A 12,917-nucleotide genomic window follows, 5' to 3' on the forward strand; every position below is an offset into this window, starting at 1 on the left:
CCGCTGCCACATCCATTTACGATCAAACAAAACAGGAGGAACGTTTCACGTATCCAGTACCCAGAATTCTTGGATTTGAAATGGGCGAGAAATCGAGCTGAGCTCACCCAACAAGGGCCAGCTTGAAATACTGAAAAAGAACATGGAGGACAGAGAAAGGCTCAAAGATTAGCATTAGAACGGTAGTATGGAAGTACAAAACTGTATCAGGAAATGAAAATGTGTTGTGAAAAACATGCATCCTGATGCTACGCTATCCCCAAAAATTAACGAATCGTTGAAAGTATGGTCTATTTTTGAGACTCCTCTACATGATGCATCAACGGGATTCTGGTCTGCTGGGTGAGACTTGAAGCACGGGAGATGGATGGATGCATGAGAGAGAAGAGAATACGTGGAAGAGAGACTAAATGGGTGGATCTTCCTTAAGTCTATCGTGTAGCTCTGTGCAGTTGCCATAGTGAAGAAAGTAATTAGGACTTGCATGTGCTTACAGTATCATCCTATGCTGATGGCAGGAGGCAGACACCCCTATTTCAATGGACAGTCACCTAGAGAGAGAGAGAGAGAGAGAGAGAGAGAGAGAGAGAGAGAGAGAGAGAGAGAGTGAGAGAGAGAGAGAGAGAGAGAGAGAGAGAGAGAGAGAGAGAGAGAGAGAGAGAGAGAGAGAGAGAGAGAGAGAGAGAGAGAGAGAGAGAGAGAGAGAGAGAGAGAGAGAGAGAGAGAGAGAGAGAGAGAGAGAGAGAGAGAGAGAGAGAGAGAGAGAGATGAGAGAGAGAGAGAGAGAGAGAGAGAGAGAGAGAGAGAGAGTGAGAGAGAGAGAGAGAGAGAGAGAGAGGCTTTGACTGTCCTCCTTTCACAGTGACCTAATGACACAGGGTGAAGCATGATTTGACGGTCTGAATGCTGTAGGTCCAATCATTTCCAGTGGCCAGTGTGGACGATGCCTGTCAACACGCAGATCGAACCTTTGTTGGACTTGGAGAGGGAGTATCACACACACACACACACACACACACACACACACTGGGAGAGCTTGATTTATGGGACAAAAGCAGGTGTCTGTAGAATGGGACTGGTTTGATAAATGGCACACACAGCAAAGGGGGTCAGGGGCAGAGAACACATTTAAATCCTGATGCAACCTATTACCATACAACCCACATTTCTCTTCCAGGTCGGAAAATAACGATTTGAAAACAAAAGGACACAGCCAGAAGGAGAGAACTCATGATTGGATCTCTTCAAACGCCCTCCAGCGTTTTTCGGCACATAACAGTTGACCCCTCGATTTCAATAGACAAAGCAGAGGCAATATTGTCAGGGCGCCTGGTGAAATAATGATCGAGGGTGGCCCCTCTTTAGGAGTGCAGGCGCACAGTCACAGCTCGCCGCCTCTCAAATGTAATGGAGGATTTTGTTGTTCTTGGGCTGATGAGGTTAAATGTGTATTGATTTTGAATTGGTCGTCGGTGATTCAGCACCAACTTCAGGGAATGGGCTTTTTCCAACCCCCAACAATCAAGCTGACATGGTCAGCACGTCTCCACCCGGTCTCGCTAAATTGGTGGGTTGATAGGAGTGTGCCATCGGGCCTTGGTACTGTATGGTGGCTGGCTAAATTACAGATTCAACTGCACCTCCCAAGATGCAATAGTATCCTCGTGCTTCACCGCGTGGATGTGGTTCACTGTTGACCACGGCCAGCTCTCTGTGTTCCGTGTAAAACGCTAAAGAAGACATCCGTCACGGTTCAATGGAGGTTGTGTGAGAAGTGAGAGAGGAATTGTTCTTTGATGCACCCTCCCCCCAGCACCCCCCCCTCCCCCCCCCCCCACACACACACACACACTCGTCCTATTCTATTCCCCTCTATCCTTTCTCCCTAGTTCACCTCTCCGGGCAGTCACTATGGAGACGTGCGCCAGCCGGCTTAATGGGTGAGTTTATTCGCAAAGGGGGCACACACACAGCCCATCTGGCCACAGTGTCTCGTCTGCCCGGTCTGGTGCCCCTATGTGCCAGCCTGGAGCACTAACCTTTTTAGCATGCCAACAGGAGATAAGAAAGAAAGAGGGAGGGAGAAGAATAGGGAAAAGGAGAAAGTAGGAAAAAAGCAAAAGGAGAGAGAGAGAGAGAGAGAGAGAGAGAGAGAGAGAGAGAGAGAGAGAGAGAGAGAGAGAGAGAGAGAGAGAGAGAGAGAGAGAGAGAGAGAGAGAGAGAGAGAGAGAGAGAGAGAGAGAGAGAGAGAGAGAGAGAGCGAGCGAGAGACTGTGTCAACAACAGGGTTTCAGTCGACTCCGGTTCTGAGACTGGTGCTAACTGGAAACACTGAATCAGCTCACACGTTGCAAAGTTCCCTCCTACACCTTGATAAAGGAGGTTGAGTCTAGCACGCATACTATACAGTATGCGTGTATTTGGTGACCCGTGGTCTGTTTAGTATTGTGTAAACAAAACCATGCAAGGCATCACTAACACAACCGGGTCTCAATACTAGGACAGAAAAGAATACTAGGCTTCATTTTTCAACCATTTTCAACCATTTTCTCAGCCTGGTCTGCCCACGGAGGAGCAGTTACTTAGCAGGCATAGAGACAAGCTGAAGCCCAGTAATTGACGTCGTCTTCAGGCTCCATTCAGCACAAACTGCACGAACAATACATCCTGATGGCGTATCTATATTACATCGAGGCACTTGGGTACAAGAGGGTTCTTCCAAAGACACGAGGCGAACGCGTGCTCCGGGCGCCATCTCCGAGTGCGTCACCGCCGTGCCCTCCTCTGGTGCCGCGAGGCCGGGCGTCTGTCGTCCGTCGAGGGGTCACACAATGGCCTCCGTCCACCGCCGTCACTCTGCACCCGGACCCCACCTGTGCCCACCAGGCCCCCACCGTGCGAGAGGGGCAGGGGCCATGTCACGGGGACGACCGTCCACACAGTCGACGCGTCCCCCACCCCCCCCCAAATGGTCGGAACTTCTCGTTCAAGGCCGACGGCCCCTTGAACTGTCAAATGTTAACAAACCTGAAATATCCCACTCAGCTTTCTACAAGTAGAAAGTCATTGCAACATGCTGAAAGGAGATATTAAGATTCCCCTCCATCCCTAGGCTCCACCTAATCCCTTATAAAAACCTCTTAAGGGTTCCAGTGAAGGGAGCAGTACTGATTGATTTTGCCTCAAAGCTTTGAAAAAAGAAATACGCCAACCCAGAATCTCTTTCTCCTCTCCTGGCCTTAGCCTTAGCTATCTTCCTGTTGCCCAACTCCATGGCCAGAATTTCCCAAAGGCATTCGAAGGCTCTATTTGAACTAATCAATCAAGGCTTTATTGACTTTGCCCTTTTGCAACATTTGCCTGTACATTGAACAAGGAGAGCATTGTGCTCCAAAAAGAACATGATCCGTGTGTCTGTTTCCTTATCGGTCCCTTTCCACTCTGGTGCCGGAGAAATGAAATGTGAAATTCATATGATGGTCTCTAGTCACAGGTCTGTCAATCACCTCTATTCCACCACCACCAGTTGTATTCCCCAGCATGGAAAACGATATGAAGTTCAGCGGGCAGGGCTTAGTCCTGTACAATGATGTTGTACAGTTAACTATGTCCTATATAGGCAACACACGCCAGCAGTACAGCGAGAGGTTAAGAGTGGTACAAGTTCAAAACACTGCAAATGTTCCTCTTTACACACTGTGAGTTTATCAGTCTTGTAAATGCATGTGGTTGGCACAGCTCGAAACCAATGATGTGTGCAGACCCACAAGCTAGCACTAGATACATATCTAATATCTACTGATTCACCCTCTTTCTCCTGTGTGTAGGAGTCTGTCTCCAGCAACCAACAGGCTAAGCTCGAGCATGCAGTAGTCTGGCACACAGATGCAATGATTTCAAACCAGGAGCACAGTAACTGGCTAACGGTCCTAACAATCATAGGCAAGTGTGCTCTCATTGTCCAGCAGTTACTCATGTAGTTTCATGACTCGTGTGTTTGTTTTAATTCGATTGTCAAAGTATATTACTCCATGCTTGGGTAAATATTATCCCCAGATCCTTGTTATGGTTTATTGGGTGTGCTTTGCCTTCGGCAAGGGCACAACCTTTGTTCTCTCACATATATATTTATTGTGAGAATGCTGTTAAGCATTCTCACTATTGCTTTTCAACTTCTCAGTTCTTCCGCCGTTTTTTGGCCTTTAACTCGTTCTGCATACTTTAACCGATTCCTACAACTTTTGTATCAAAACGTTCAGTTCCTTCAGGAGATGATGGCTATGACTTTTGGTATTTCTCACTTTTATACTTTTTAAGATATTAAGGTTTTTGTGCAAATTATTCTCCCATTAAAAGTAATGGTAAATCCTTTCAAATCATTAAAAAGCTTCCTCCTCTTTCAAACGTAACTACTTCAGCTTACTTTCAGCTAGAGACACCATTCAACCTTTAAAATGTTCACAAGACATTCAGCTATTCCCAAATGATTCAGCTTTTTCAAATGTTCAGCCAATTTTGAATTATGACAGTTTGAAATACATTAAAATGTTTGCTCCTTCTTGATTTTTATGAATGAGCAGCAAGCAGAGTGGCACACTCTGCTTGCTGCTCTTTTTCTGATATTCAACTAATTTGTCAGATTTTCAGCTATGAGCCTTGAAGCGAGAGCAGCCTTTCAAATTCTCTCACTAACTTCAATGGAGAGGTGAGTAAAATCAGTCAGAGAAAGCAAGAAGGAACAAGATTTTGAAACTGCCGATAGAGTCGTATTTCTGACCGCACAGACATATAAAGGACATCTCTGGTTTTGGCAGAGTCTTGGGTCTCGGAAAATATCCTTATATTTTGGATTGGACGTACATTTTTGCGCCTAGGTTAACTTGTTTGAGGTGTGGATTCTAGCTACATTTCTCTTATTCTCTGCCCTCAGCGCGTTAGCAATCATAGCTGCACCATCACCGTAACGACAGACACGCACCACTCAGTCTCTCACACAGGTGATTGGTACGTTTACTTGACCATGAGAAACACGATTACTAGCAATTGTCGGTTTATGCCAATAATACGATTACTCCGTTTACATGTGTAATTAGTTATGCGATTACTCAATAAACGCGTCTACATGATTCTTTTTTATTAATCGTTGTATGCTCCACGGACAAAACTTGCACCATCATCCTTCTGCAACAAAGTGTCGCCGTGTCTTCCTGTATCGGCTCTACTGCTGTATGTTTCATTCCATCAACACATTGAATCCTACTAAGAAAGCCGAGTAAACGCACTCAATGGTAGGCTACATCTGCTACTGCTATTACTATCCCAACTATAATTTCAGCTGTTAAAACGATAATATTCTTGTTCCGACTAGCTACCCTACTTCTTCTGTTTAACAGTTCAGCTTTCAGCTTCTCCCGCATTGTAGGCTATTTTAGCTCTTAGCTTTGTTAAGATGATGCAGATGACGCAGTTCAGCTTCCACACTGCCTCTTGTGTGTGACTCACACATTTTTTAAATTCATTTCAGCTTGCAGGTATTTTCTCATTTCTCACTTTTATACTTTTTAAAATATTAAGGTTTTTGTGCAAATTATTCTCCCTTTAAAAGTAATGGTAAATCCTTTCAAATCATTGTTGGAATGCTGCTCCAGCCCCTTTCAAAAATACCTTTCGGTTGCTTTGAAGCTTCAGCTTATAACTTTCTACAACATTTTCAGCTTTTTTAGCATGGTCAGCTATCCCCATTCAGGTTTTCAGCATTCTCACTGCTGTTTCGCAGAAACAGCCTTTTCTAGTTATTATTTATTTTTGCCCCCCTAAATCTTCGTCAATATTTGGCCTACATAGACAACCTAGGTGTCAAAAGTTTCGTCTTGGTAGCGATTGAGTTGCTTGTATTTTTATTTACGTTCCGTTGCTGGTGGTTTAGGCTCAAGTTAAGTTTTTGTGGCGAAAAGTGAAGCTAACGGTGGCTAATTTGCTAGCCACAGTCACTGACGTTACTAACGTCACTACGTCACTAACGTCACGAAAACACGCGTGACTACCTTTGGCAGAACATTCGTTTCGCATCTGTTAACTTGGGGGATAGCTAGGCTAACTATAGCTTTACTGCAAGGCAGCTGCAGAAACGCCACAAGCAAAGAGGCCAGGGTGATACCTATTTACTCATTTTACTCTGTGATGTGAAACACAATTGTGAAATGTACAATATTAGCTTATATTATTAAGGAAGTACATCTACTTTCGGAAACAGTAGTCTACTATTTTCACTGAAGTATTAGCATCATGACATTAGCCTCTGTTGCCCGGGCAACACATACTACAGTGGTCTATGATGCATCTGTTTTCAATCGTTAAAATAAACATTCCTCACAAATACATTTTCGTTGAAGGATTTATTATGACATTACATTACAAGTAAAGATTTGTTGGTGAAATTATCATGACTTGTGGTTTCAAACCAGTGTTGCTCACTGCAACGCTGTAGCCTAGGCGAGGCACAATACAAAAACATCTACACAGCTTTTTAGGAAGTCAAAAGGCGACAGAACATGTTCGGCACTCCCCTTACTTAAATCAAAAGTCTTTCAATATGTGAAACTATCTGACTACTAACCTGAACTTCATTGCCACAGCCTAAAGTTTGTCAATCTGTTCATGAAAATAATTAATTTCAGCCTAAACCGTACAACGGAACGTTGAATCGAATTCAACCAACGCAATCGCTACCAAGACGAACATAGCAGTATTCTAGTACTGTACTGCATTAGTAGAATTTACGGGGCAGCTTCTACACACAGGGCTATATTGCATTTTGCGTTGTTACTGACAATGATCGCTACCAGTGAGCTTTTTATGAATGAGCGATTTTCCACTACATAAATGTCAAGCTTATTTGCGTTTTTTGGGGCATATTTTCAGTTAGCAGATGGTACTGTTTGAATCGCGATTCCATCTTCTACTGCTGGTAACGTCGTAGAATAATCTTCAAAGGGGGTTCTTTATTAATGAATGAATGCAATATGAGTAGGCTAAATTCCTGAAAATATCACGAGAAGGGAAAACTTAAAAAGACTTTTAAGTCATAGAGATTAGGTCAATTTTTACACCGGTCTGCCAAATTTATTCGTTTTGATTCAGCTATGAGGCTGCCTCTTGCAGGGGAAATGAGAAGACATCATATTTCATTCTACACTTCACTCGTATTTTGAGTTGTAAATGAGCAGCAAAAAAAAGATGCTTTTAAATCTATGTAATCTTTATAAATAATAAGTAGGTCCTATGCATTTTTATATAATATATACAGAAATATCAAAATGTCATTAAAAAACGGACCCCTGTGCGACCCAAGCAAGCACACCCTACAATTTCCCCAGAAATTGTATCCTCTCTAGTTCTTCCATATAACTTGCACATTACAAATTAAGTTACCTATTGTTTGCTTGTATTAAAAACAGAAAGGTCATGTTGTCTTGTGACGTCGGACTTCCTGAGTGAGAGAAGAACAGAAGCAGCTCGTTGACAGACAACCCCCTCGTAAATCAATATTTCGCCTCGTCTCCAGATAACCAGGTGCACTGTGGGAATATTGTCTGATATTTGGTTCTATTCGTCCTTCTGGCCCGTGCCTTTTCCCTTTGCCAAACACACAGCATGGGCGCTCTAGAACGCTCTTAGAACGCTCCTAAGAAGCTCTTAGTGTTAAGAGCTTCTTAACGAATCTGGGAAACCCGGCCAATGGCGTTGCGTCGGGCAGAGGCGTGAGATTAATTAGTTTATGTGTGGCCTTAGTGTCAAATGTGTCACAAGCCTCAATCATTATCTTACGACTTCTCCAGTGTTTACCTTTCCAGAACAAGTAACTTTTGCCAAGTTAGAAGAGGAGGTCTGGAGTTGGAATTGTGCAGTAACATAGAAATGACTTTGGGAAGTACCATGATGTCTTCAGATCAAATATTTCAAAACAATGTAGGAACTCGTATGTGAAAAAGAACTGTAACTATTCACACTCGAGGAACAACCTCACAGGTTGTATCCTCAGAAGGTGCCATGCAGCGAGAACTTTCAAGTTTGTTAAGGAACTGCGGTGGTGTTTTCTCAGAGATGCGGCCATTTTGAAACCGAAGCGTCCCTCTAGTATTCTCACCATCTTTTTGAACAAGACAGAGCCTAAGATGGCCCAAAAAAAGGTCTGAATTTGTGTGCGAAACCCTTCAAAACTCCTCCTCCTTCACCCCCCAGTGAGCTATCTTTCTCCATTTCAGGGTCCCCACTCCTCCAGAGACCCTGCCCTCCGCCCCCCTCTCTCCCTATCTGCCTTTCAGCACTCACATAATACACACTCATACACACACGCACACTCCTAGCTTCAAAGTACTATTGTGCTCCCTAAAGCACTCAGTGCCCTAATGGGTGACTGGACCGTATCAATACGAGACTAGCAGACCCGTGACTTTCTATTTGGTGACAGACAGTGTTATGACAGGCTAAACGGAAGGCTGGGAGGCCGTGTGTTGCATAACTCCCCCGGTTGTGTAACCATAACCCCCCCCCTTTCCTCCCGCCCCCCTTTCATCCCCTCCCTTTTCCCAAGCCTTCAATGAAGAGGAAATGGTCCAAAGCAAGGTGTGTCTGGTGACAGGTGTGAGGGGTCTCCCTGTTCATGAGCACCATCTGGCTTGCACTCCCTGCAAAGCAAATTGACCCAGAGTCGGTGCTGATCAAGCGATGCCTGCGCTTCTGAGGGTATCGACCCGTGGTCTTCCTGGTTATTAAAGTGACGGCGAGTCTCTCTGAATGGAGGTTTCCGGGGGTCGGGTTAACTGCAGATTGTGCTTCTGCAGGACCTCTCAATCAGTTTTTTTTTTTTTTTCTCTGAACTATTATCCACTGATGAAAGTGCCAAGAGGCATAAAGCTACAATGAAATGGCAGTCAGAAACAGTCTTACCGTATTGCCTGTCACATAAACTTGTCAGAAGTCATTTTTCTAAGAGATGCAGGGTCTGACTGCATAAGATACTGGGTAGTAGTTGTATTGTATCGATTCATAGAGGGGATCAATACATCCTACGGTTTATAGTCTGGGTTTCTGTCTCGCACTATCCGTAATTTGCTCTCTGGGGATTGATGTAGCATTAATGTAATGTAAAATAGATAGACTTGGTCAATTCCTATGTAATAAATTAAGTGAACGGATAAATTTCACATGGGTCAAAATGGCTCACTGTATTGAATTATTAGGTGAAATAGGCTGTGGCCATCCAAAATCACATTGTCATAGCAGGCTGTAGATCCATTTTTCGATTCAGAGTCTTGAATCCTTAAAAAAAAAAGGCAGTTTGGATTGCTAAAACACATATGATGTGATCCATGAGTGGGCCCTACAGTACAAACAGCTGTCCCAGAAAGCTGATGTAAGCCATTCCAGATTTGAAGGAGTTTCTGCCTTGTAGATGAGCACTCATTCTGGCACCTTCTGCACTGGCACTTACCCTACATTATGGCATGAGTCCTTCGTAGAGCCTGGGCATGCTGTGGTGTGGACATGTTAGTCACTCGCTGTGGATGAGAACCGACTGTGAGATCTCATCCAAATTATATCCTGTATCTTCTTCTCCAATTTATGAATCCACATATATTGTGTATTTTATCTTATCTTACTTAATCTTTTAATCATGTGCCAACTGTGCTATGAGCTACATGTCTCTGTGTTCTCAGACACGCTATGTTCTTGGAGTCCATCGTCTTATCAGAGCATGACCGTCCTGGGTTTAGTCTCCCATGGCAACTAAAACCAAAGGACCATGTGAACGCAGTCCTAAAAGCTCACAAAATTGAATTCTATGGCACATGCAGGCGTGAGCACGCGCGCACACGCACACACACATGCAGACACACGCTGTCAGACGGGTGGCAGTGTGAACCGTCATGGCAACTGGCTTTGACAAACAGCTGGAGCCAATCAACAGAGAGGGAAGGAGAGCGGTCGGAACGGCCGGGTGTGAAACAACAAGCCGTGTCCCCCTTCGTTAGAGGGACCAGACGTGTCGAGGCAGAACATTGGGTTCTATAACGAGCGGGGTCGCGGTGAAGGTCGTGGACAGTTTGTGCGGCTGGAGGTGGCAAGCCGTGGCCTCTGACCTCTCCTCCTGGTCACCTGGTTCTCTGTCTGAACTACTGTCACAGAGGGACAGGGGACGGGTTGTCCAGGAATAGTTTCGCAGACACAAGCGAAGACAAGTTTTTGGTCAAAATACAAATACAGTTTGTGTGAGTAACTAGACTTATATAAGTATAGTGCTGTACTATTACCATTCTTTTATGCTTCCTGTATCCGTTGAATGGGGAGAACACATTTTTGAACACGTGCGGCAGAGCTGAGAAAACAGCTTGTGTTTCGATGGAGATGGCTTGTCGAACAGAGACATGAGGAAAACATGTTGTTACTGGTTACATACAGAGCCCACATCTTGGGTGACGGTGGCCACACAGGACCAAATGTTTCTCATCCTCTCCTTGTTTCTTGTGAGAAAGATGCCATAGCCGGCAACACGATATTTAACACCGTCTAACACCTATCCCCTTGTTTCGTATTTCGTTTTGCAATGACCTGTGCCATTGTGACCCGACGGTCCTCGTTCTATGCAGCGGGCAGCATCATTGTGCTGCAAAACTTCTTCTCGTCTCGATGCTATCCCTGCACTGCAACCTGTTAGCTGCCACGACTGACAATAGAAAACCATTTCAAAGCAGCCTTGAGCACGACTCAGTACAACACTGTATTAGGCACGCATCGATCCCCGCTCCCTGCATTATGTAAGTCCGGCTTCAGAGACTGAACATAATGTACACACACCGCTCTGTGATCGACGTGGGGCGTGGTGTGAAGGGTTTAGATAAGTGTACCTTCCACAGGAGTACGACTGGAGACGGTGCTGCCGGTGCTGCAAGCAGGTTCATGTGGGAATGTTCTGGAGTGTATTAGAGTAGATCGGTATTTCATCTGTACCCCAATTTGTGTTCGTATTCCGCTGTGTTAAGTGTACAAGAAGTGAAAGCCGCACCAAACAGAACATATTGAGACAGTGATTCTACTTAGCTCTGTGTTTACCTGTAAGACTGGTGTATTATCAGTGTTTTGCAGAGAACACATCTCCAGTTCTTTCCCACTAGCCCCCCCCCCCCCCCCCCCAAAGAAAAGTTCCCACTGCTAGTGTTTACCAAATAGTTAGGTAATGATCTATTCTTTATATAAATACTTGTGTCCTGTCGACAGAATCCCTCCCCTCCTCTCCTCTCCTCTTCTCTCCTCGCCCCGCCCCTCCGCCCCCTCCCCTCCCCTCCCCTCCTCTCCATCAGTTCTGTGGTTGATATGAACAGCTGTTGGAGGCTCACCTGACTGTGGACCAGGCTGTTAAAGGGCTTTAATGTGCGCCTCTCTGAGTACAGATAACACAGGCCGGGCTAATTGGCCTGTGAGGAAAGTGTACACACACACACACACAGACACAGACACACAGTCTTCTGTCTCGACATGCTGGAGTGGGGGGTCGCATTAGGTCACCATGGCAACGGGGGCAGCTTTCCTTTCCCTGGTGAGCATTCTCCTTGGTTTCTAGTGTGTGTTTAAGTGTGTGTGTGTTTGTCAGAGATAGAGTTAATAAGCTTGAGTGTGTGTGTGTGTGTGTGTAACCACTCAAAACTAGGCTAACTCATTGTGTGCTCGCTACTCTGTGTGTGTCTGCAGTGTGTCCAAAGAGGAGCAACTTCAAACACTTCTGTTCTGTCACCAGGCCACCGGCTACCTCAGACTGAGGCATGGCCACTTTTCTATCTATCGAGATTTGAAGTTTAACGTCACCAACAACGACAACAACAGACAGTTCATTTATGAACTTCACCCCGGAACGTCTGAAATGAAGCACTTAGACTTTCCACTCGCTGTCAGGATTAAGTGAACTGTTCAACATTTTGACAGGGAGACAGAGACAGACAGAGAGAGAGACAGAGAGAGAGAGGGTAGGCATCTTGAGGCTCACTGGGCTTCACCCGCCTTTTTTCTCCTGTTCCTGGAAATGCATCTCTGCCGCCACTCTGTGGCGGAAGATTTTATAACATCACTGTAAAAAAAAAAGGATTGCCAGACCACACTGTTAGAATATACAATGTAATCACTTTATCTTTCATATATCCAGTTGATGTCATTTGAGACTTAATTACTTTTGCTTAGAGATGCTCCAGCTGTAGAATATAGTTAATGTTAGCCAAGTTTAAGCAAAATAACACATCAGAGCAGACAATCATGCCAAACTAAATACAAATGTACCAAAAAAAGTGTTTGAAAAATTGATTGATTGACAGCATTTGCATAATAGTTTCTGTGACATTTAACCTCAGAAATGTACTGCTGGAAGCCTTGACATTTGTTTCAGTAGTTACTCTCTCTAGTACCTCACATTCTGCCTGGACTTGTACAGACCTGAATAACCCTGAAGATATGATTTTCAAGGATAATTACTTCCAAAGAAAACCTTCCAAATAATAAATGTGTATGCGTTGGGTTTTCTCTGTGTGTGTGTGTGTGTGTGTGTTACGGACCGAAACACAGGAGAGATAGTCCGGGTTCCAAAAACAAGGGCTCATTTGCAAACTGGGGAAACAGGCAGGATACTCACAGTAACATTGGCAAGGGCAAGACAAAGACTGGACACAAAACAGGAACCTAAATTCACAGAACCAAACAAGACGCAGGTGACAACCAGTAACACTAACGAGAACTGAAACCACTCAACGAGACACAGGTGAAGACAATGACAGACACAGGGAAACACAGGGCAGTGGTCGTGACATTGTGTGTGTGTGTGTTTGTGTGTGTGTGTGTGTTTGTGTTTGTGTGTGTGTGTGTGTGTGTGTGTG

At 44.7% G+C, this 12,917-nt stretch overlaps 1 long non-coding RNA gene across 1 annotated transcript in view; it reads left to right on the forward strand.

Moving 5' to 3' along the window:
• Window positions 1-8,957, forward strand: part of LOC134008906 (uncharacterized) — a 15,735-nt gene extending 6,778 nt beyond the window's left edge. Inside the window, exon 3 of the long non-coding RNA XR_009928202.1 lies at window positions 8,594-8,957. This is a non-coding gene — a long non-coding RNA (uncharacterized LOC134008906). The remainder of the gene's footprint in view (window positions 1-8,593) is intronic.
• The last annotated feature ends 3,960 nt before the right edge of the window (window positions 8,958-12,917 follow it).

The sequence above is a fragment of the Osmerus eperlanus genome, chromosome 22, assembly GCF_963692335.1.
Source record: "Osmerus eperlanus chromosome 22, fOsmEpe2.1, whole genome shotgun sequence".
Taxonomy (NCBI): Eukaryota; Metazoa; Chordata; class Actinopteri; order Osmeriformes; family Osmeridae; genus Osmerus; species Osmerus eperlanus.